The sequence below is a fragment of the Stylophora pistillata genome, chromosome 2, assembly GCF_964205215.1.
Source record: "Stylophora pistillata chromosome 2, jaStyPist1.2, whole genome shotgun sequence".
In the NCBI taxonomy this organism is placed as follows: Eukaryota; Metazoa; Cnidaria; class Anthozoa; order Scleractinia; family Pocilloporidae; genus Stylophora; species Stylophora pistillata.
The window spans coordinates 11976101-11999193 of NC_142520.1; the positions used below are offsets into that span (position 1 = coordinate 11976101).

The following is a 23093-nucleotide window of genomic DNA, read 5'->3' on the forward strand; positions in this document are numbered from 1 at the left end:
AAGGTTTGTTTCTTCAGTAAATGGCTTGAACTCGGGGGTAACATGTGAAAGTATCATGTCATCGTCCGGGTGAGTGTAGTCTTGAGAAGGACTGTTGTCGATGGTGGCGACTTACTTTTCCACAACCTGTGGGGATGTCATCTTGACCCTTGACTCTTCGTTTGTCCCTTTGCTATTATTCTTCTTTTCTCGTGTTTTTAAATCTAAAACGTCACGTTATTTGCCCGCAGTTGTAAGGAAATTTGAAATATTTCCATTACAAGATTATGAAGTTCACAAACGATATACTAGAACTTCTTTTTTTATTAATAGCTTTGCACTAAGTTTCCAGTATTAACTATTAGCAACAGCTTTGAATGAAAGTTTAAACTCACGTTTGTTTATTTAACAATATATTTCTTAATAGTAAATGTAAGTAATGTCCCCGGCCACCACAGACACTGCTGCCATTTCATAAAACCCTTTTGACACTTATCTTCTATTTCAACATCTTTCTAAGAAAATGTTTCTTTTCCAAATGTTACTAGCTCCCTGTAAGAGCCCGTGGTCTTTTTTGCAATTGCTTGATAGGTGGCTAAAACAGTTCAGTATTCAACGGAAAGGTTTTAGGTCAAACAGACACCTTTTTCGCCGATGGAAACGACATATTTATGTTTATAACAAGTAATTCTACGAAATACATAGTATGTTTTTCTTAAATTCAGAACAGAGTGTCAAAGCGTATGATATAAATTATTATTACAGAGAGATAGGGAATATTATTCCGTTATTCAAAAAATTATGTATACCTCACACATTAAAAGAACTTTTTTTACGACACTAGCAATACTTTTAAAGAACTGTCGTTAAATGAAGTACTTGTGAATACTTCCTACTTAATTCTGGTCCATAATTTACAATTTCACACACAAATTTGCAAGTTGCCGTAGCAACTCGTTGGGTTTTCCGGTTGTTATACCAATTTGCAAATGATTTCCTTCCTCAAAGGGCTCGGGAGGGATCTCAACTTTGACAAAATCGTGCGTGTCATTATCCCCTCATGCTAGTCTTCATCATTTGACAACACGTTTTCAATGTTAAGATTAGTGCTACGTTCGAAAAGCCATACCGATTCCAGACTGTTACATTTTAATAGGCGTCTTTACTGTTTGATCTTAAAATCTTTACTGATCTCACTGAAAATCGGTAAAAGAAGGTCACTGAAGATTCGTATCAAAGGATTGATTTGAAAGAACAGACAAAACTTAATACTAGGCTTCCAGGAGATATAATCATCTGCAATTATTTCTCATCGTTTTAGGTTGTACAGTGTGATAATTGGTCTGTGCGATATTGTGACCTTTCCTTAAGACCCTGGTGAAAAAGTATAACGAGTGAGACTCGACTTCTGAAAAAAAATATTTCTTCATTATCTCAAGTTTTAGAACCCTATTTGTACTTTTCAACCATAAAAAAAGCACTGAGCTCAGTTAATGTAATAGATGACCGAAAGAAATGATGGCTAAAAGTAAACCAAATGAAAAATAAGATGCGTGACTTTTGGGTTTCACAGAAGGTTAAAAAGTTAAACAGTTACACTTTATTCGGCACTTTAACTGAGTGCTATCAGTCGATTAGAATGCCAAACACTGAAAGCTCAAAACTAAGTGCCATTATCATATTAGATAAACGTTTTTTTTTTTTTTACTCCAGGAACGTAATAGTCACTTGACCATGACCAGCGTTGTTGTAACAACATTCATTGTCCTGGTTGTTTCCATCGTTGTAAGAACCTCCCCCACCACCACAGGTGTTAACAGCATTATTTCCACTGCTTCCTCCAGTGTATCCTCCTCCTCCTCCTCCTCCTCCGCCTCCTCCTTCTAATCTTCCTCCATTAGCTCCACCACCTCCACCAAACCCACCATCGACATCGTTATACCAGGATCTTCCACCCACCCCTCCCTGAATAAATCCCTTACCACCTTCTCCACCCTGTCCTTTGGTTCCATTAAAATTCTTTCCACTTCTTCCACTGGAGTAAAACCCGCCACCACCACCACCTGAGATACAATGAATATATTTTAAGATTTTCGTAAATACAAGCGAAACTATATTTAAATGAGATGCTAACCCATTCGAATTTTGGAATTTTTTACTAGTATTGTAAAACGCTTCAGTAAACCCATATCAGTTCGGCCAAACCTTACATAATGCATTTTAATTGAGCCGCTATCCATGAGGTTTAATATTTGTATATAGCACCAGTAATACCTAGTTGTATAAACTGTTTTGTCTTACTTCCCCTGTCCAAGATACTATGTGTTGATTTACCGCGTTACCAAAATGCTAAATTGCAGAGTTAATGAACGGTGAGTTTCTTGTTCTGACACGAAAAAACAAAGGAAATTTTTTTCCTCTAGGATCTTTATCGTGATTGTTCAGCGTGCGCTCTTGCACCGCGTCCTATTTGAAACCAAATCCTATTTGGCGTTGAAACCAAATTTTCGAAGTGGTCATATGATAAGATGCTTGTTAATCAAGTTTGATCGGGCTGGACGGGAAAATATTTGGCTCTCGGTCACGAGGCACGGAACGTGCTACATTCGGTCCGTACGTCACGACCGCGAGCAAAATAATTTCTGTTCTCCCGCCAACATCGGTATCGCTACCTTGACTCGTCTTTACAGTAAATATGACCTCTACGAGGATCTCAGTTGGGTTAACCGTCAACCGTCAAATGGCAAAAATATTAACCGTCAACTGTCAAAATCGCAATATTTTGCCGTCAACCGTCAAATAAGCAAGCCAAAATTAGCCGTAAAATGTCTCAGATATCCTTAAATAAAAATCATACGATTGCCTTAAATGGGATCAAGCTCCATTTTTTATGAATAAAATTTTTGATAATCCCAAAAATACATTTATGTAAGTCCTTTAACTTCTATTCGCAAGTAAAACTGGCTAGCGACAGAGCTGACTTCTGGTTTGGAAACACTTCCGGTGTCGTAAAACATTGGTAAGTTATCAATAAAAGGTGTCATAAATGAACAGTTCTTTACAAACGCGTCATCAGGAAAATCTACAGCCAAATTCGCGTTTAGTTCTTTTTCTAAACGACATTCCAAAAAATGTTATGCTTACAGTTGTTGAAGTGATGGAGGCTTTGTCGAATATTGATCCAAGTAAGGGCGGTGGACCAGATGACATCCCCGGTTCACTCCTAAAACATACTGCTGCTGAAATTGCCCCTTCATTATACAGGCTCTTTAATATGTCGCTTTCTACTGGCTCTTTTCCAGAAAATTGGAAGCGCGCGAACATTGCACCCGTCTTTAAGAAGGGCGATCCTGCCCTAACGGAGAATTATACGCCAATTTCTCTTTTATGCATTGTCTCCAAAGTTATGGAACGATGCGTGTTTAATCACTGCTACCCTCATTTATCGTCTTTTCTTCACCAACTCCAGCATGGCTTCCAGCCAGGAAAATCCACAGAAACGCAACTACTTGAGGTGTATCACGATATTTTAGACAAACTAGCCAATGGCCATGAAGTGGACGTAATCCATTTTGACCTGTCAAAGGCATTTGATAAGGTTCCACACAGGCTACTCCTCTCGAAGCTTCAGCTCCGTGGTATATCCGGTCCAGTTTTGTTGTGGTTCTCAAGCTATCTTTCTGCCAGATACCAACGAGTTGTTGTTGACGGCATATCCTCAGACTGGCTCCCAGTCACATCAGGAGTACCCCAGGGCTCCATCCTGGGTCCGCTTTTATTTCTGGTCTTCATTAATGACATGTCGTGCCCCATTACTTACGGAAGTAAACTTGGCCTCTTTGCGGACGATAGCAAGCTATATCACCCTATTGTTTCCAATGGATGTGTCTCCCTGCTGCAAGCTAACTTGGACAACTCCAAAACTTGGTGTGACGACAACGGTATGTCTTTCAGCACAAAAAAATGTAAAGTTCTACACATGTCAAAGAGAACCTCGCGCCAAAGAGAGAAGCATACATACCATTTAGACGGCCAGACCTTGGACTCGCCTCCTGACACCAAGGATTTAGGCGTGACTGTCACTACTCTACTATCATGGACGACGCACATCGAAGAGATATGAGTCAAGTGTAACAAAGTTCTTGGTCTTGTATAGCGTGTCTGCGGTAGAGACATTGTTAACGTATCAACTATAAAAATGATGTACACTGCGTTAGTTCGCCCAATCGTCGAGTACGTATCCTCTGTATGGTCTCCTTACACAGCAAAGCATCGTAGGCTAATCGAAAATATACAACGACGGGCTACTAAATTCATACTTAACCACCCAGATTGGAAAACCAGCTACACTGCGAGACTGAGAACTCTTAGCCTACTGCCGCTTGAATTCAGAAGAGAAGTCCATGATCTTGTCATTTTATGCAAAATTAGGTCAGGTCTTATCAACGCTAGTTTTGACAATCTTCTGCTTCCTGCCAACCATATATACGCAACCCGACGTCATCATCCTGCAAACATCCGCCCTTTATTTACTCGTACTCAGCGGTATTTTAAAAACTCTTTCTTTCCTCGCACAATTAAATTATGGAACGATTTACCGAGCAACATTAAGCGAGCGAGCTCTTTACGTAACTTTAAAGCCTTAGTGAAGCGGTTTTATAAAGAAAAGCTCACGCTTTATACTCCGCCCGGTTTGGAAACACTTCCGGTGTCGTAAATTGTTAGTCATTTATCAATAAAAGGTGTCATGAATTAACAGTTCTTTACAAACGCGTCATTATGAAAATTTACAGCCAAATTCGTTTGTTTAGTTCGTTTGATAAACAACATTCCAAAAAATTAATCATCAACCGTCAAATGACTTAAAATTTAACCGTCAACCGTCAACATCACCTTCTCCCCCCCATTGAGATCCTCCCAGACGACCCTCGATCACGAGCTCGAGCTTGCCGACCAAATTACGACACGTTATATTTTCTGAAACTACACGGCATTCTTAAAATCTCGAGAAACTGAGGAGGATAACGACACATTAATTTCTAAAGGCACGAAAGCTTATCGGATACCAGTTGTCATCACTCAGAGACACCCAAACACTCCGGCTAAGCATTTACAGCGAGACCGCTGCCTTATTTTAAACACCAGACAATCGACCTCATCGACAAGTCAGCAAAGCCCGAAATGCGAGTTTGCTATTTCCAAATTTTTATTTACGAACATTTGTAGCCCAACTAAAAGAAAGAACCGGTTTAGAGCGGCTGTACACTCAAGATCATTTAAAGAAGAACGATATTGATGTTTGCGTCGCCTCCGAAATACACCTTGAGCCAGATAAACCTGAATCTATTGTCAGCATACAGATCTAAAACATATTCAGACGGGACAGGAGCTGGTCAAGAGTGGTTTTGAGGGAAAAAGGCGGAATTGCTGTTTATGTGAGAAGTAACCTAGATGTTGTTGATTGTTTATAGATTAAAACTACATAGTTTAATTTTTAGACATGATCTTTTATAAATACGCAGCAAGTTCTACTTTCACCTAAGTATATTTTAGCGCACCGCACATGTTTTTTTTTTTTTTTTTTTTATCTCGGGATATTCATATTTTATCCGAGATTTATTAAAGATTTATGTGACGCCGACGCATATTTCGAGTTATGGTGCACGCGAAAAGTTTGGAGAGCACAAGAGAGGAGTTGCTCGAAGTGCAGCCGGGAGCGTTCGGAGTTATCAATACAACACTAAAAATAATACCGACCGTTCAGAAAACCAAGAGGAAATTTCCTAAATTTACGAGTCCCGTGTGATAGATTTACCTCCTTGAATTGTTGGTTACTAGAATTGACGATCAGAAATTACGTCGCATTGTGTTGAAAATCTTAAAAATTGTACGATTTCAAAGGAAAATCATCTATTGAACAACACTTTTGGGACATACATGCAGCAGCTCTTCAGAATAACATTCACCCCAACGTCGCGAAGCCTCGGTCGAAGTAAAAAAGCTCAGTTTTGTTTTCAGCCACATTCACGCATCGCGTTTGGCATATAAAGTATCGTCGACTCCAGAACTAATTCCGTCGCTTTGAAGAGTTACATGATGCTCAATGTTCTTAGAAACGATTATCATGTTAGCATATCTTCTTTTCAAATAGAGCTCCAAAAGGTTAGAGGGAAAACAGTCGTGAAAGTTTTGAAACTTCGCGGGTAAACTCGATGGGAGATTTTCGCCAACAATGAAGTCAGTCTGAGCCATCTCTATCAGCCATCCATTAAATTATAAGCCACTTAGAGCGCACGTTATAATATGATTATGATGTAACATTAAATAAACAGCTGAGATGTAAGGAATCATCACGATATACCCTTACCTGACCATCCATCATCAGCAGTGTGTGCACCATGTCAATTGCTACCCCCTGACCATGATTTGTATCCAGGATTCCCTGTTGTGTTTGTGCTGGCGTCACATCCTTCATGTCTTGACCGAGCTCTATCTACCCCTCCTCCGCCTCCAGCTATTATCAAAGGTGTGTTGGCTCCTCTCACCACGAACGTTCCTCCACCACCTCCAGAAGAGTCATAGCGCTTGTTTATTCCTCCTTCTTGACCAACAAGTATCTGAATGACCTCACCCTTGTTTAAGCGGAACGTTCCAATCATTCTCGCTCCTCTTCCTCGGTACTGAATAATGTTAGTTTGTATATCGTACCCTCCTGCAGCTCCTATTGCTTTTATTCTGTAGTCACCAGTGTACGGCACAGTCCACTGTTGAACTCCGCTGGACAGTGTGACTTGCCCGTCATGATCCTGTCCTGTGTAGTGACTGCCCAGCGTTGTTGGACCAATTCTTCCACTGGTGTTGAGGTTTGTAAAAGCAGCCTTGAAAGCTGAAAGGGAAGAGTTAAGTTATCTACATCGTTATAACCATAATTGTTTTAGCTTTTTACTTTCATTAAAGGTAAACTTACATCTACAAAAAATACATGGAACAGTTAAAATCCTGTAGATCGATACTTAAAACTACTCGCCGTTATTGTAGTTATTAAGTTATTTAATGTTCAAGTTATTTTTTTTGATCATTTATTCAATTCTTTGTCTCTCAATGGACGTGTACCGGGTCGTCATGAAATATTTTTCCCGAAAAATTATCAAGCATCGCATCTGATTGTGGTTGAAATGTTGTGTTGGTCTTGTTTGCTAAAATAGATCGCTTTTGAAATAGGCCTTCGACTAAAACTCTCCGTTCTTTTCCTCATTTCAGTCCAAAGGTTACGGAAGTCTTTATACCTCTTTGAACTTTCCCTTCTTAAGTTTGAATTATAGATAAACCCATCCTCTTAAAAAGCCACTCTTGGATTTTTAACTGATTGCTTCTGTAAATCGGGAAAGCGAGATTTATCAATGCTGCTGGGCTAGTTTAAGCCCTCTCTCTCCTTCCTTTTGGGCTTTTCCATGCGCTATTGCATTAATTCACATTTTCCGCTTCAGTGCTGACGAGTAACTGTTGATATCCAGCCATTCTGCATGAAAAAAGTCGAGAGTGAGCAAATCGTAAAATTTTGATTTAGCGTCCGGGGCTATTGAACCAGGGGATTTAATTCTTGGTTTTCACGTGATGTCATCAAATTTCGAAAAAAAGAATTATCGATCCCTGTGAGATTTTAGTTTAGTAAGTTAATAGAACAGTTGAATTCTTATCTTTTGACAAACTTTCAGTTTGATCGGGTCTTTCTTCTGGTGGTAAAGCAAGGTTGAATTTCTAAGCTATTGCTTGACACGATATTAACATACTGGTAAGTAGGTTGAAGAAAAAAAGACAAAGAGAAATGGATAGATAGATAGATAGATAGATAGATAGATAGATAGATAGATAGATAGACAGATAGATATGTTTAATCAACTCTTTTTTAGGCAGAGCTGAATTACAGTGCAGTATGTACACAATATAACAATGATATAAATACCACTGATAATATTTGAGCAATTTCTCATGTGTGAATAATTTAAATATACGTTATTGACCAAGCGCGAGGTCAAAACGGCTGGATATTGGCCGAGTTCTTTCTTTGCATTTTTATGGACCGAGACGATGTCGAAGTGCATAAAATTGTGAAAAAAGAACAAGGCTAATATCCAGCCATCTTGACCGGACAAGGTTGGTTAATAAAGGATTTATTACATTGCAAAAGATTTCGCTTTATTACGAGTTAAGAATGACCTTTTTCCCTCCAGAGCTGGGAAAGAAAGCCAACAGTGTTTGTTGCACAACAAACTCACGAGAGCCGTTTCTATTTTCTTTCTTTTGACTATCTTCTGCCGCTTTTTGCCTTTCCGTCGCCGAAACTTTCCAAGAGTTACGAAAGTAGTTCTTAAACTATTTTTTTTTTGTTTTTTTTTTTTTATGCGCGGGATCAATGCGGGCAATCCTGAGGGGGCAAGATGGGCCCATCTTGCCTGCTCGAGTAGCCAATCAGAACGCAGGATTTGCTTCATCTTGCCCACGGGCATGAATAACCCTGTGATAACCATGTGATGAATAACCCTTAAAGTGCCCCTGAGATCAAAATTTTCGTACATCATTTTTTTTCCATTTTCGTGTTTAAGGTGTCTCCTTCACCTACTCTGCCAAATATCAGTTTAGACCGAGCACCACAAATATCTAATTTGGGGCCGTTAAATTCACGAGTTCGCGTCCGCCATTATTTGATCACGTTCCGGATGTTGATCACAGGACTCAGAGGAAGTGACGTCAAAGGCTCAACGCGAAAATTTCACATGGCAAAATGTCAAGCAGTCATAACAGAGTGCTTTACTCTATTCTTACGAAAACTAAACAAAAATGACTGGGCATCGATGCGTAATACAAAGCTGAAGTAATCGTACAGACCACGCTGCAGGTATTTCTCTGCATCAGAGCCTTGCCAAAAGATCAGAGCGGGAAAAACGGATGCGATTTGTGCGACCTCGTCGAGTAAACTTCAATCCTACAGAAATATTTGTGATCTACTCCGAACACTTCTCGGAGGACTGTTTCGAGAGATCTGTGTACTTTGAAGGATCTAGGCGAAGAATTATGGCGGGTTCAATGCCTTCCGTTCAAGAAGAGAAAGGACGAGAAAAACCGTCCTCAGTGCGATCTCGACGTCGGAAAGCGAAGTCTACGAACCTCCACGGATTTTGTCACCTTTACATATGACCTGATCAATATCCACCTTTAACAACACTCAGGAAGAATACCTTACACTAAGGAAAGTACTCGGTGAACATTGAATGATAAAATAGCCCAATTGAGGATTGAAATTTCTGACCTCAAAGAGCTCACTTTTATACAAAAGAGATGAAAAATATCATTGTGTGCTCTGATTCTAAAAAAAGCTGGCTTTAATATCAGCGAAAGCAGAACAAACAGCTTAAGACACAGAGCGTAAAAACACTTTAAAATGTAGGCTTGCAGCCAAGCAACCGAGAAAATTAAAATTTCTGTAAAAACCTGTCAATTTATCAACCATCTGACAGCCAAGTCAGGGTGCTATCAAAGGGTCTCAAATTCATCACAACGCCCGCGACAAACGAATTAAAATCAGGCCAACTTTTGCGAGATTTATTCGCAAGACGAATGTGCCTCCATTACACCTTTCACGGACAAAACAAAGAACTACTTCTATTTCATATCAAACTGAATGCCACCGGTTCAGTCTTCCATCGCCCTTCATGGCTACTTGGAAAATTATCATAACGCTACTTGCGGACTGCATCTAAGCCAAAATATACTTTGTAACGCAATGAGGTCAGGGTTCTAAAAGAGTTGAAACAGACTTTGCTTCAAACCTCACCGATTAAGCATCACAACAATAGTCATCATGAATAAGACAGAAAAAACAACAGAGGCCAAAGTGCAACTCAACAAGAGAGTTCACTTCAGGAAAGGGTTAATGAGATCACTGACCAAATGCATCGGGGAAGACACATTGATGGCTTAGAAATGGCTTTCACAAACTCCCAATATCCGCCTTCGGATACACAATTAGCCATTGCCGAAAACTATTTTACTAATCACCCGATCATTTCTTACAAAAAAGGAAAATCTCTTACGACAAGCAAAAATACAGTTTGAAGGCGATAAAGTGATGTGACCACAAAAGCCATATGGGGAGTTCGCGCCGTTCTGTGTTTATCTTTATTCGCATGGCAAAATTTTATCGTTTGTTGGCGCAAAACTATCCACAGAAGCTTCAGATGATTTCTGGGACAATTCATCGTCTGAAAAAGTCAACATTTCCCGACTGACAACGAAACAGTTCTCAAAAAAGTAATATGTGTGATTCTCTGTGCAGCGAACAAAGAGAGTTGTGACAAAGCAAAGCATCAGTTTGTTGAGCCTTTGACGTCATGATGACGTTTTTGCGGGCTCGGCTGGAACATGTTTTCAGCAATGGCGGACGATTTTCGGACGACTTTGAAGCGGTAAAAATTGGTCATCGAAGGTTTGTTTTGATTCTTCAATGGCAAAAAGGGTCTTAACTTGACCCAATTCAACATTGTGTAAACAATTTAGGCCAAAATAAAATGGTCAATTCTCATCTCAGGGGCACTTGAATGAGTCATATTTCAACGGCATGCACTACAACTTCATTACATTCAAAAAGTTATCATAAATAAACCCTCAAGGGTTACCCCTTATGGGGAAAAGTTCATTGGTAAAGAAAGCGGGGAATCTATCTATCCTAACTCTGGGTCTCTAGATCTCTACAAGGAGGCAATCCCCTGAGCGAAGATTGTCACCGACATAATTTGCGTTGCAGAGAAAACATTACGGAACTTAAGCACCGGTCATTTTAGAGGCAACGGCATCTTTAGCGACCGAAAGAGCCTGGGAAGAGAACAACGTCGTTCCCGCCAAAATATAAACGTTAAGCAGCTAGACGAGGATTGCGGCGGCGACGTGGGTAGCAAACTCTGTTCGCTTTGAAGATAAGCTGTATGAGAGCATGTCATCCTTCAGTGAGATGAGAAACCTGCTTCTTTTTTTGTGCGATAGTAAAATTATCAGTGTCGAAGAATTTTTGACCTTTTACGAAAGTTACAGTTCCAAGAATCCAGAATTCCCTTACAGCTCCTACCCTAAGTTTGATTTCGACCAGATGGATGAATCAGAGTGTTTAGCGGAGTTCAGATTGCGAAAATAGGACATAGCGTTATTGGCAAATGTCCTTCAATTACCAGACACTATACGCTGTCCACAAAGAACAACGTGTGACCGAACTGAAGGGCTTAGTATGCTTCTGAAGCGCTTCTCGTATCCATGTCGCTATTCAGACATGATTCATCGTTTGGGGTAAAGTCCAAGGTAGCTAAAGGTACGTTGTGTTGGTAGAAAACGTCTAAGCACGTGAAACTTGCATGGAAAAGTGACTCACTGTACCATTTTGTTCCTTGTGGAATATTTTTCATTGAGGTAGAAATATGTCATAAAAGCTACGTTGTTTTTCATGGAAAATGGCATTTTATCTCAGGAAGTCTAGTCCATACTGGTGAGTAAAAAGTAAACACGTAATTGTAGAGAGAAAAGAAACGGATATTTAAGACGCCAGTCGAAGTAGAAAGTAAGTATAACTTGGTGATGTTTTCAACCTTTGCAGAAAGAGGAACCACAGGGCAAAAACAAGATAATCAATCAAATATGATTTATGCAAATGATTTCGCTAGTTTTACCTGAGTCAGGAAACCTAGCCCTTACCAACAACTCACTCTCGTGCTAAATTCGTGTTAGGCCTTTAGCTGACGATACGTGCGTTGTGAGTGGTACACAAAAACATGCACATTTTGACTTGAAAATGGTAGAAGAAAATTTCCTGACGACCTTTCTAATCCCAACAGATCATAGCGAAAAAGGTCTCACAGAGGACATGAACTGTTACACTGAGTAGATGAGCTCACAATTCTTGTGCATGTCATTCTTACCTAGTTCTTTACCCGAAATTCAAAATGGAATCGCTGATTAACTCCTATATAGCAATAAATTATCCCTCAGTCGAGAAAACGAAATAAAGTAAGCATGGGACTGCGTCAACAATAGTTAAACTGTCCCTTTCTTTCAATTATTCTTCCACTTCGAAGGCGCGCAATTAGGGAAGCACTAGTTCAACTGCCCTCTCTTTTAATCATTCTTCGACTTCGGGAGCGCGGGAATACGGGAGCACTAGTTTAACGGCCCTATCATTTCGTCATTCTTCGACTTCGAGAAAGCTGGAATGCAGAACCAATGGTTACACGTCCTTTCTTTTAATATCATTTTTTGATATCGGGACTGTTGGAGCAATCCATTCATACCGGCCAAAAGTGGCCGGGTATTCTGAAGTTGTTCCCATCAACATCTCAAGCAATACTTGATTCAATGTTTTTTCTCATGTTTCACTTAGTCTCCTCCATAGTCATACAACGAAGACGCGAACCGCTCTCTCCGAGTCACGCATTGATTCGCTGAAATTTAAAGATCTGTAAAACCCCAAATTAGCACGAACGCTCTGATTAGTGCAACATACAAAATACTATAACCTGATTGGTTTGTGATACACAAAAAAAAAGCGCTAATCACATTGTTTTGAGATACACCACTAAAAAATACGCCAATCACACTGCTTAGAGATATACAAAAAACACACCCCTCTATACGCTAAAATAGAAATTTTTTTTTAAGAACTAAAAATTGGATACAGGCTTTTGCAGGTATGTTCTGATTGGATGACCTGAGATACTCGACAACACTGAAAGTTCCCTGAAAGAACACCACGTAAAATGATGTTTGAGGACCAGTCATTTTCTACAGAGGATGATCACATGGTTTTCAGGGGGAACGGATACAAAGTGTGATACATTTATCTTAATAAAGGTCTTGTTGTGTAGAATCGCTGAGTATTTTTACGAGTTGCATTTTTCCGCATTTGGATGATATTGATACACGCAAGATGTTTGGAGAACACTCGAGAAGTTATCGTCATGTTAAGGTAAATACAAACAAACAAGGTTTATGAATCTATTGTTTTCGATTAACTTTGGATGGTAATAATTATAATAATAATAATAATAATAATAATAACACCTTTATTTAGACACGATAATGTTTAAAGCTGAACAGCTTGTGGGGTCGTGTGTAAATGCAAATAAACTCTAAATTAAACAAATTCAAATGATGATGGTTTTTGAAGATGGTTGAATGTCATAGTTACCTGTACAGTTCTTGCCATCGCCATTAAACCCTTCTTTGCAGCTGCAGTTGAAGGAACCTTCGGTATTATGACAGTGAGAATGGACACCACAGTTGTGGGTATCGGTGGCACATTCGTTTACATCTGAAGAAACAAATGCTTCCGTTGAAAAGAAATAATAACAAATGATAAAAGCATATTCAAGAGTTATTCTGATCGTTTAACCTGTGAGAGGCGACTTTTTACAATACTCAAAATATCACTGAAAGCGCCCGCGTCAAATAATTTTTATCATTTAATCTACATAAACAACCAATCCAAAAATAAACAGTCTGAAATCAAATTAACAGATACATCATCAAGAAAGGACACAAGTCTTCTAAGGCAAAAGAGAACGCGAGACGTGCGTGACGTGATGCTTACAATGATTGCAGAATGAAAATAGAACTGTGCTTAAAAACATTGTAAACTTGACTAAACTCCAAACACAAATAGTATAATGTAGCCAAAACTGAGCCAACACAATTTGTCTTCCACGACTCGTACTCTAGATATGAAACGCGTAATGAAATGAACACTGCAATCGATGCAAAGCATGATTAATGACACATTAGCAGCTGACTGATCCCTCTACATTACTATACACAGCTTTCTTATGAAAATCGTTCATGTTCCTATACGCTCGTCAAATTTAGGCAAAATTAACAAACTGATTTTGATGCTTGGAACAATTTAAGTGGACAGATTTCGTCGTTACCTGTGCATTTTTTGCCATCGCCATCAAACCCAGCCTTGCAGGTGCAGTTAAAGGAACCTTCGGTATTGTTGCACTCAGCATTGGTATCACAGTTGTGCGCATCGGTGGTACACTCGTCTACATCTGTAGAAACAAATCCTTTCCGTTAATAATGCAATTAAAAAAAAAATTGGTATAAGCTTTTGCATGCATGTTCTGATTAGATGACCCGTGATACTCGACAGGACTAAAAGCTCACTGAAAGTGCAACGCGTGGAATGATGTCTGGGGAACAGTCATTTTCTATCGGATGGGGGAAGAGGAGTTTGGGAGGATCACATGGTTTTCAGGGAAAATAGATACAAAGAGTGATACATATATCTTGATAAACTTTTGGTTGTGTAGTATCGCTTAGTATTTTTACGAGTTGTGCCGTATTATGACGAGCCCTTCGGGCGAGTCAAAATGCATACAACGAGTAAAAATGTTATTCTTGGCGTGTGTCAGTGTTGGGTTGATTCCATTACAACGTACAATGGAACCCTAATGATTGGCATTAGAAACAGCATTCTGATTGGTGGAAGAATGCCCTAATACTATGATTTAATTGGAACGTGATAAATACCTAAAGTGGCAATCTTATTGGTTTGTGATAAATGATGAATGAGGCAATCAGATTGGTAGGTGATACCTACCATAGTGCAGCAATATGACTGGTTTGTGATGCATGAAAAAAGCAGCAATCTGATTGGTATGAGCGACCTACCACTCTTAACGCTGGCATCGAGTTATTCATTAGTTAATTTTTTTTTAAAATAACTCAATAATGGATGGACTTTCTTCAATGAAAAGGCGGAACATTTTCATATTTACTGCAGCTGAACTCGGTTTTGCATTTAATGACTAGGATTCGTCTGTGTTATTGCAAAGTATCGCAATATGGATACACGCAAGATGTTTTGAGAGCAAAAGAGAGGCTCTCCTCATGTTTAGGCAAATACAAACAAAAAAAAGAGCTATGAATCTCTTGTTTTCAATGCTGGGTAAACTCTAGATGGACGAATGTCATTATCTCCTGCGCAGTTCTTGCCATCGCCATTAAACCCTTCTTTGCAGCTGCAGTTGAAGGAATCTTCGATATTGTTGCAGTGAGCATGGACACCAAAGTTGTGGGTATCGGTGGCACATTCGCTTACATCTGAAGAAGCAAATGCTTTCCGTTGAAAATAAATAATGACAAATGATGAACGCATATTCAAGAATTAGTCGTATTGTTTAACCTGTGATATGCGACTTTTTACAAGACTGAAATATCACGTATACAAATAATCCAAAAGTAAACAGTCTGAAATCAAATTAATTAACAGACGCGTCATCAAGAAAGGATACAAGCCCTCTAAGGCGAAAGAGGGCCCTAGACGTGCGTGTCGTGATGCTAACAATGATTGCAGAATAAAAATAGAACTGTGCTGAAAAAACATTAATTGTAAACTTGACTAAACTCCAAACACAAATAATGTAATGCAACCAAAACAACAAAGACACAATTTGTCGTCCACGACTCCTAATTCGTTTGACGACAGGAAGTAGCACTCTAGACACGAAACGCTTAAAGAAATGGATACCGCGACGGATGCAAAGCGTGATAAATGACAAAATTAGCAGCCATCTGATCCCTCAAATTACTATTCAAAGCTCTCTTATAAAAATTGTTGATGTTCTTGATACGCTCGTCAAGTTTAGGCAAATATATCAAACTGATTTCGATGCTTGGAACAATGTCGATGAACAGATTTCATAGTTATCTGTGCATTTCTTGCCATCGCCATTAAACCCAACCTTGCAGCTGCAGTTAAAAGAACCTTCGGTATTGCTGCGCTCAGCATTGACGTCACAGTTTGGGGTATTGGTGGTACACTCGTCTACATCTGTAGAAACAAGTTCTTTCCCTTAACAGGTATTTTCTGGTTGATGACCTGTGACATTCGACAGCACGTAGAATAATGTTTGGGGACCAGTCATTTTCTATCTGGCGGAGGGAGGGGGGGGGGGGGCTTTAAAAAGATCACATGGTTCTCAGGGGGAACGGATGCAAAGTGTGTTACATTTATGTTAATAGACGTTTTATTGTGTAGTATCGCTGAGTATTTTTAAGAGTTAAGCTGTATTTTGACGAGCTCGTAGGGCGCCAAAATACAAACAACAAGTAAAAATATTCAGAGATACTACGCAGCAAAATGTTTAATAAGAGATTTATTATCCAACGCATCAAACTGTGTTTCCAGTGCGGGCGAATTTCGCGGATATCTACTTACGGGGAGTGCAAAGCGGTGCGGAATCAGCGCGTTGTCTTGTTGCTGTTTCTATTTTCTTTAATAAATGATGAAATTTCAATGTCGTCTAACTGTTTTTCTTCCTTCGCTTTATCTAATAAATTTGGATCAATATTCGCCAGCCATTCCGACTCTTCGTCGTCAGAAAAAAAAAATTTAACTTTTCCGCCAGTTTTGTTTGTAACTTCAGTCCAATTCGTTACTTGCGCGATGTGAGAAAACCTGCCTAAGCGGTTGTGTGAAGTACAAATACCGCGAGACATTTGTACTCGTCATGGGCCTTATTTCTACTCTAAGAAGCACAGTTGGATAATAAATGACTCGTAAGTCATCGGAAGACATGTCGAGGCATACGAGACCATGGTAATATGAATGCAAAAGAGACGAATAATTGTAGTAGCTAACATGATTATTAGAGCGCACGTGCAAAATAACTCTTGCCTTTTTCACAGTGTTCTCCCGTGTAACCAGGTGGACACAAACACTTGTATCCCTTGTTCGTAAATCCAACCAGGCAAGTTGCATGGTTGTAGCACACGTTGAAACAACACTTGTTCTGATGGGAAAAGATACTAAGCTTTATTTTATTGCGAGCGATTTATAGTTTTCATCTCTACAGGGCATACTTACACTTTTTCATATTTTGTGCAACAAATAAAGAAGCCTCGACTTTGCTCTGTTGTGTTGCAAAGTACGGAGTAAGCAGCTAAAGAACAAAAGAAGTGAGGGGGGGGGGGGAATGAGTCGTTCTCCATTCTTGATACACTGATAAAACATGCTGTCTCAGCCAATCAGAACGCGCTTCCTATAAGAACTTTATTTTTTCAATTAATATATCGTTTTTCCTTTTTAACCGATTCAGGTGTTTTTAGACTCATTTTGAAAGGTTTTGAAATGAAATTTGCCTCATCTGAGTTGCCGAGGACTCACAGAGGAGCGAGGAAACTCTATCAAACGGTACACAAGGCTTACGAAAAGCAGCAAACTCAAAAACAAAAAATTAAGTATAAATAAAACTCTTACCTCCGTACCCCTATACATAAAGCCAGCCATCGATTTCAGATCATTTAGGTGTTGTAAGTGGTCCGAGTCACTCAATTGACATAAAACTTTGTCTTTTTCTCCTGAGGGTCCCATGTTGATCGATTTACATCTGTCTTCCATAGTACACCAATTTCTGCAGTGACTATATAGATGCATTCCGACTGGTAATGAAATGTTTTTAAAGACGTGGCCCAACAATGCATATCCGTCTCTCTGTTGCAAGAACTTGAGACGCCGACAGCTATCTATCAATCAGACATTAGAGGATAGCTTTTTTAGGCCTGCAGAACGTTTCACGTAGGCGGGCGAAGAAAATCTCATAAAACACACGAACAGAATAGAATATAATTGAGTAACTTGAATAGAACCATTATTTTGAGAAAACCGTGAGTTCTTAGGGATTTGACGATTTTCACGGACACCAATTCACGGGCTAAAACCTCTTTCCATTCGGATTTTGAGATCCACCTGCCCAAAAATTGGATTGTTAATCGCATCGTCTTCCCATGGTTAGTGTTCGGTCGACATATATTGAACCGCTTGTTAGCCAGGCTATTTATTTCATAACCCTTCTGCGATATTCTTTTTCCTTTAACACCAGCAAAATAAAATTCTGACAATTCCGCCATATAAGCACCGAAGGTTATCTTTTTTTTAAGGTAAAAAAAAAAAATTGGTTGTAATGTTTTATTTCGTTTCCATTTTCATGCGTTTTTCGATGGATTAAAAGTTTCAAAATGTAAAATACTTTCGGAGAAAAACGAATCCCAGCTGATGTGGCTCAGAAAAAAAATAATAAAGGAGAAGACCGCAGAACCTTAGATAAACAAACTTTTTTTCTGATTTAAAACTTTTATCATTGCTATTGTTTTCACCACAAATTTTATAAGTAGAATGTTTCGAACAAAAATGAATTTGAGTGGTAGGGTACAGAAAAAAAAAAAAAAGTGGAAAAAGATAGCTTTCCACAAGCTAAGCTGAGCGAGGTTTTTGCATTTAATTTAAGAATTTTTATCATTAGTATACTTCCATTCATCACAATGCTTTAAAAAATATGTTAGTCCCCCGAAGTGGTCTCTTTCTTTCTGTAAATATTTCCCCACGTACTTTAATTAGTTATTAAATTGTCAAAATTTGAATTTTTGCAATCGATCATAGCGAATAATATATAATGTTATGCCCCTAAATGTGCTTATTTTGATGATCTCTGAAGCTTTATCCCAAGTTGAAAACCAAAACAATAAATGTAAATAATAATGTCAAGATAGATGGAATTTTAGAAAATCATCTCCTTTTGCGCTACTTATGAGCTCATACCTCGTTTATCGTAATCCTCCTCAACTAGACTTGAAAAGATGATACATACATGAAAGGCATTCTTTCCCCATTTGAACCTTTCTTTGCATTTTCTTTTTCAAACCAAGTTTAAACAGCGAGAGAGAACAGCTTTTATTTGCTGAATAAAACTTCTTGTGAAAAATATGGCTCTCGTCAATTTACCGACTCGAGCTAAAGTGCATATGAGAGGCTTGAAAGATGAGAAAAAAACAAGCACGAATAATTCCCATTTCTTAATATTAACAATGTTTCCAAATTCAAACATACCCGAATGAAAAGAGGTTAGCCCTTAGAGAAAAAGATAAGTTCACAGGAATATTAGATACTGAATTTTACCACAATTGGCAGTAATTTCGCAATCTGATTGGCCACTTCGCCGTTGTTGATAAGAGTTCAGACAGCGCTGCAGCGTCAACGTGTCACGCAAAATGTCACGCATCCAAAGAATCCATAACATTTTGTGATGACGAATATCGTTGTCGTAGAGACCACGCTAAACCACTGTCGATTTGCTAATTTTATTCTTATGGATCATTCATCTCTCACTTTTCAGCTTACTAAACAAAACTGCTCCTGTGGCACTCGCACTGAATAAATTATTAATGAACCATTGTTCAAAACTTATTTGTTATATACAGACATACAGGGAATAATAAAGGATTAATTCACATCGACTATAAAAACTTTGTTTCCCTACTTAATTTCCTTCACAGGCTAACACAGCTCAAGAAATGTTTGAAATGTCCTATTCGCAAGCTATTGCTTAGATTTCATGTAAGAAAGGTCCCTCTGCTTCAAGAGAGGCCATCGTAAAGAGGGTGAAAAATTAATTTTTTATTGGTTTTCTTAATGTTCTAAGAGCACGAAGATGATTAAGATGATAAAAATTAAGGACGACAGCGACATTAGGATGTTTCACCCACTTTTAGTTTCTTAGGATCGAAAAACATGACCAGGTGTCTGCTTAAAACTAATCGAAAATCATAAATAATCAATATGTTTTTCCATCGACATTACTAGGAAATGTTATGAGTTGGGTTTTTTCTCTATGAAAAACATAAGAGTCTCTGCAAAAAAAATTAACTTGATTAGATTCTTGCAATTCTTGTGATGGAATCGCGTGGACTTACGTGAAATACTGACGTAAAATTCCTGCCACAGAAAGTGTTTTCGTAGCAAGAGAGAAACTGTTTTGTTGAAATTAATTGTAACCTGGTGTGGACGACATTTTTTTTTTCTTTCTTCAGAAGATCTCTATTTAAATTCCGCACATCTTGTGTTCTTGGCTTTCTAGATCTGGTTAGTTATTTTCAAAAGAGAAATTGTATGCTGAGTTAGTTAGGCAATTCTTTGTTTATAAACGCTACAGGAGTTTTTTTTGTTTCCTTACCCACGCTAAGTAGTAATAGCATGTCAATAAAGTGCGTCTAAGTTTTCGCAATACCATCCTGGAGACAAAATACTGAGACACACGTCTCTACAATAAAATTGATGAAGTTTTTGTTTGCTATATTCAATTTTTCGCTGTGGACTAAATCCATTTTTAACATTTTCAAATTTTCAATTTTCAGATTGTTTAAAACAGTTTCCTGGAGTTTTAACAAGCAGAGACATTGCTTAGGTGTAGGGTAACGGAAATAAAGAATTCTCAAACCCGCTTAATGATGACTTCGTTCTCTTAAAAGTTGAAGGCTCAACTGTGTAAATGAAGGTGTTTCCATGTAAAATTTATACGGTAACGGAAATAAAGAACTCTCATATCCGCTTGATGATGACTTCGTTCTCTTGAAGGTTGAAGACTCAGCGTAAATGAAGATGTTTCCATGTAAAAATTATAATAATCGAGACTTTTTTCCTTATGTTCCGTATTTTTAGAGATACATTTGTTTCTTCCGTTATAAAATAATTTGAATGAATACTCGGTTATTTTAGTACATGGAGACAGAACTAAAGTCAAACAGTCTTGAATCACCTGTAGTTAAACGCTACGACGATATGAAGTGCTTCTCAGAGTTTTCATACTCACTGCGTTTGCTATAGCTAACATAATGAGTATTTTTTCTAGTCTAATTGCTTTAGAGACTAAATTAAATTCCCCCCTTTGGTTTTTTTCTCCTTGAGTTACAAAGGTCTGAGTGTCTCTTATTCATTGCCATCAGAATTATTAATCATCCCGATTAATCTTCTTGTTCCTGTTTTGTCCTTCTTGTCATGTAAAAAAAAAAACTTGCGCGTTTTTATGAGCCACAATTCTGCCGGGTTTCACTGAACATTTCACGTTCAGAATTTGTGTTGAGACAAAAGCTTCATGTGATAGTGTTTCTCTGGAAACTAAATTTTCTAGTTAACAACAAACAGTAAAAATATTTCTTTCCCTACCGAAAAATAGCTTTTATTGCGTATTTATGATTTTTTAATGATGAAATTGATCTGAATAAATTTTGTAAAAATTTAAAACTTAGAAAACGTTGCCAAAAGTTAAAACCAAAATACCCCGAATGAAGTTCCCGCACACGATCGATTTTGTTGCAACTCGTTTAGAAAGTTTCTAAATTTGTCGGTGCTTTGTACAATCGTAGTTTCCTTCTTCATCATTTTCAATTAGTTGAAAAAATTTATTGATAAAATAGCAAATTTCTTTGCACTCAAGTTTCGGGCCCTTGCTTTTCTTGAACTCCAGACTTTTATTACTTTAGGAGTTGCCATAGTCTACATTTTCATCCGACCCACACAAAAGAATGTCAAAGTTAACTTACCATGGTTTGCAACTGTTAAGGTGTAGAACCAGCCTCCAAACAAAGAAAGAAGAAATATGAAAGAGAGCATCAGGCGGGCCATCTTCATGTAATATGTCAAAAAAGGAAGTTTCTAATCCACTATCACGGCAGTTTACTTTTTAAAAATATTTTTAGTAAAGTTAGACAAAAGCAGGAATCGTCAATTTCCCATCTCTAGCGCTTTTAGGTTCTTGTAGAGCCAAAACTGCGAAGTTTTACAGTTATCGTCATTCATTATTAATCAAAACTGGGCGGACAATAGGTTTCTTAACTGTTCCTCTTCACTATTTTATTCAAACATCACTTGTGCATAAAAAAATGCTAATCACCAGGCCTCTTGTTTTGTGGAATTTTAAAAGAAAATAACTCTGAAGCATTAATCAAAACGAATCGAACGAACGATGAAAAAGAAAACAAAAATAAAAGAGGAGAAGATAAATCTAGAGATACTAATTGTTATGATGATTTTTAGTAGTATCATTCATTGACTTCCCTTGGGGTAAGTAAATTCCTAACCCTGCGAGCCAATTTTGACAGATCTAAGCCTTTTGTATTCTTGACTATGTTGGAATCAAAACAATTCCACAGTTTCATTAACTCCTTGAATAAAAAGAAATCAAATAACCACTGGGTTTGGTGTTTTCCATTCAATTGGGTAAGTGAGAGTGAAGACTGTCAGTCAAAATGATTATACAGTCAATAAAGAAGTCCCGACACGTCACACAACGTGAAATGATTTGCCAAAAGTTTTCTTCTTGGAACTTTTCCCATATATATCTTTAACACCAAAAAAAAAAAAATTAAAAGGAATGAAAAATGCTATAAATTTGAACGTGCGAAAGCAAGTCTGTTTATATGACAGGTGTGAATAAACATTTTAATCAACAAATAGACGAGCCTCCTTTGTGCTCTGTTCTGTTCCAAGGCACAGCGGAAGCGGATTGAGCACGAAAGAAGTGTAGGGGGAAACACGAGATGTAGTCTAGCTTTTTTATCCACTTCGTGAGTGCTCTAGCCGCTTTCCAAGTCCCTAACAATAGAGCAGAGTACAGTCATGGCTCTTCTATTTGTTTTATAATGAAGAATCCGTTAACCTCCCCACGCATTGCTTTCAATATTCAAATCAAGCTTTATTTCCAGTGCGAACAACAGTGTCGTCAACATGTTGTATACTCTCATAAAGCAGGCTAAAATAAGCCAATCAGAATCCCTACTAGAATGGTTCAAGTAATCTGATTGGTTGAACGAGACTAAAGCTGTCAAAAATGTCGAGCCATCAAAGTTCATTCACCATCAAAGTTCGTTCACGATTTGCAATAGTTCACAAAAAAAAGGAAATAGTTCGGCAGGCCGAATTTAACACTATTGCATGAAGCTCTAACTTGTCTTACGCAAATTCTGAATGTGAAATGTTCCGTGAAACTCGCTTACATTATTGTTATTATTGTAAGAAATAGACAACTTATTTGAGAGACATGTTTTGGCATGCTTATGCCATCTTCAATCAATGAGTAACTGAACGTGAGTAATTATATAGCATACAAGTAGATGAATAAAATATTTACAGTATGATGTAATACAAAAGCGGGTACTAGTTACAACGTGATAACAAACCTCAAAGGTGTGAACTAAAACGCTAGAAAAGTGTTATAATGCTGTAATTGTTTGTTAAGTTCAGGTTT

At 38.2% G+C, this 23093-nt stretch overlaps 1 pseudogene across 1 annotated transcript; it reads right to left on the reverse strand.

Moving 5' to 3' along the window:
* Positions 1-293: 293 nt before the first annotated feature.
* On the reverse strand, positions 294-21472 carry LOC148737153 (uncharacterized; annotated as a pseudogene). The gene is made up of 8 exons (XR_015996774.1): positions 21391-21472; positions 17276-17541; positions 16694-16808; positions 15710-15847; positions 13941-14057; positions 13205-13327; positions 6347-6865; positions 294-2042 (listed from the first exon to the last, which is right to left on the reverse strand). The product of XR_015996774.1 is annotated as an uncharacterized LOC148737153 (transcript).
* Positions 21473-23093: the final 1621 nt, after the last annotated feature.